The following is a 2,702-nucleotide window of genomic DNA, read 5'->3' as shown; positions in this document are numbered from 1 at the left end:
AGAAATGAATAAAAGCATAATTACAAATCAAGAGCTAATAATACCTATATAACTAGGAGCTGAGCTATAATAAGGTATTATTAGCTTCTCGTTATTATACATAGTGATAATTCCTGAATAAGAATTCTAGGTTAAACATCATTATATATATACATAGATAGATAGATATATAGACAGATATGAATTAACACAAACACATCTATTGTATCAAATCTCTGTGTGTGTGTGTATATATACATAAACTTCTTGGCTTTTGATTTTATTCTCACCTCCGCATTAATGCCCCCCCCTACTCTTTCTCTATGAGCATTCTCTCTGTGTGTCGTGTGTGTCTCTCTCTCTCTCTCGCTCCACCTCTGCCAGCATCTTCGCTCCATCACTGGTGGTTCGGTGATAGAGATGGCTTGGTATCCCATGTGATGCAACTCTAATCTGTTTCACAGAAGGAAAACGTGCCAAATGTACGTACGCATGTATATCATACATAATATCAGGAGAATAATATTATCTCTCTCTATATATATATTACAAAGAGCTAATAATACCTTTATAAATATTATTATGGCTCTTGATCTATCTATATATGTAATATCATCTGTTTAATCATAGTCATGAAAGATATTCTGCATAAATATTGCTGCCACTGTGAAATATAGAACTAAAAGGACAGTTTAGTACAGCTATAGGCAGTATAGCGTATTTAATTACTCTCAACTGCTTCACATAAGTTGTAAACACTATACATACCTCCACTCCACTGCTTTCTAGTTCAGCAGTCAGCGTCTCTTCTTCAGCTGGAGCATGAGAGTCAGAAGTTTTCTATGCGAGGCAACCTCAGTCTGTTCCAAAGAGAGAGCACGCCAGCCAGTATGAATACATAATCATGTGTAGGCGCACTCGAATCTGCTGGTAGTGACTCGTCACTCACATGCACGCACGACGCAACGCACCACGCACGCACGCACGCGACACACACACCAACACACACACACACACACACACACCAACACACACACACTTGATACATTGGTCTGCCCAGATCGACTGCATTTGTCTTGGCATAACTTTTTGTAGCCAAATGCAACACAACAACGTCGCGCACGCACGCACGCACTCACACACACAACACACCACACACCACACACACACACACACACACACAACACACACACCACACACAACTTGATACATACTCAGCCACGGTCTGCCAGATGCGACTGCATTGTCTTGCATAACTTTTGTAGCAATGCACCAGAAACGCGGCCGAGGCACGCGCGCGCGCACAGCACGCACCGCACGCAGCCGCACGCACGCACTGCACAACACAACACGCGCGGCGCGCGCGTACTGCAGTACAGTGCCTATTACATATCACAACTGTAATGGCAGCCTGTCCAGAGGCAAATTTACTTCTAGCCATAATTCATGAACATAAACAATATGATAACACATAAGCTAACCAGAGAAACTCGTATAATAACTATTATGAGGAGTAATACAACACATATATTTACCTTGGTCCAGTACTTGTGCCTCGACACCCAGCTGGCGCGCAATTCGAAGACTAACTGACCGTTATGACATCGTTATGACTCGTACTCTCGTGTACGGCGTCCGTTTACGCGCACTATGCGTAGACTGGCTCCTGCCCGTTTCAGCTGTACCGTTATCAGAAGCACGCCGCTAATAGCACGCGTGTGTGTGGTGTGTGTGCGTGCGTGCGTGCGTGTGCGTGGCGCGCGCGTGTGTGTGTGCGTGTGGGTGCGCGTGTGTGCGCGCACGTACGTGTGTGTGGCACTGGTGTGCTGTATATGGGTGTGCCGTGTGGGTGTGCGTGCGTGACGGATTGCGTAGCGTGGTGTGTGCGGTGCATGCTTACGTATGTGTGCGCGCCCGCGTGAATGCGAATAAAATGTAGTTATAGTAAATCGTTTGTCAGGAACCTAAACATAGGCTTGGTAATGCAAACAGTAAATAAACGTTGGTTTTCAACGTTTTAAGGGAACCAAACATTGTACATGTTACGTAGTGGTTTATAACGTAAGTTTTTGGCAAACGTTGTTAAGAACCGACATGTAACGTTACTATCAACGTTTACTGAACGTTAACAAAACGATTTTGGCAAACGTTTTTCAATAACTTAATATAACCTTATTATAAACGTTTTACTAACTAACCGTAATAGAACCGTTTTTTAGCAAATCGTTTTTAAATAACATATATACTTTATAGAAACGTTTTACGAACGTTTGAAAAACGTTTCATTCATACCAAATCATAAAATATACCATTCAAAAAACGTTGCGAAAAACGTTATGTGTTATATATATATATATATATATATATATATATATATATACTATATATATAATTAACTGCCGGCGACGCTAAAAAGTACCGGATCCAGAAGTGCTCCACAGCGCGAGAATTTTCAGCAAACAGAAATTATATTCTGTACTAGTTAGGCAGTATGCTTCTGTACTTTACTCGTACTTAGTATATATTTTTTCGATGGTCGTAAAATCCAGGGCGGGTATATAGCTGGAACAGCGTCCAGACATTCGAAAAAATTTTCTCCGAAATCGAAAGCACAATGTTTCACTCTAGTCTGCGTGTTTTCATCGTAAGTAGAGGAGAATGCATATATACGCCACGTATGTATTTTCAGGAACGTCGATCAGATATTCGAAACAGAGATTCAG

General features: G+C 41.6%; 1 long non-coding RNA gene across 1 annotated transcript; it reads right to left on the bottom strand.

Annotated features, from left to right (window-relative positions):
* Positions 1 to 371: 371 nt before the first annotated feature.
* Positions 372 to 1,604, bottom strand: LOC106804931. The gene is made up of 3 exons (XR_001393379.1): positions 1,515 to 1,604; positions 748 to 839; positions 372 to 432 (listed from the first exon to the last, which is right to left on the bottom strand). It is a non-coding gene; the product is annotated as an uncharacterized LOC106804931 (long non-coding RNA).
* Positions 1,605 to 2,702: the final 1,098 nt, after the last annotated feature.

The sequence above is a fragment of the Priapulus caudatus genome, unplaced genomic scaffold (genome assembly GCF_000485595.1).
Source record: "Priapulus caudatus unplaced genomic scaffold, Priapulus_caudatus-5.0.1 Scaffold93, whole genome shotgun sequence".
Lineage (NCBI taxonomy): Eukaryota > Metazoa > Priapulida > Priapulimorpha > Priapulimorphida > Priapulidae > Priapulus > Priapulus caudatus.
The sequence above is the reverse complement of the archived record's forward strand: the minus strand, read 5'-3'. Positions and strand labels throughout refer to the sequence as shown.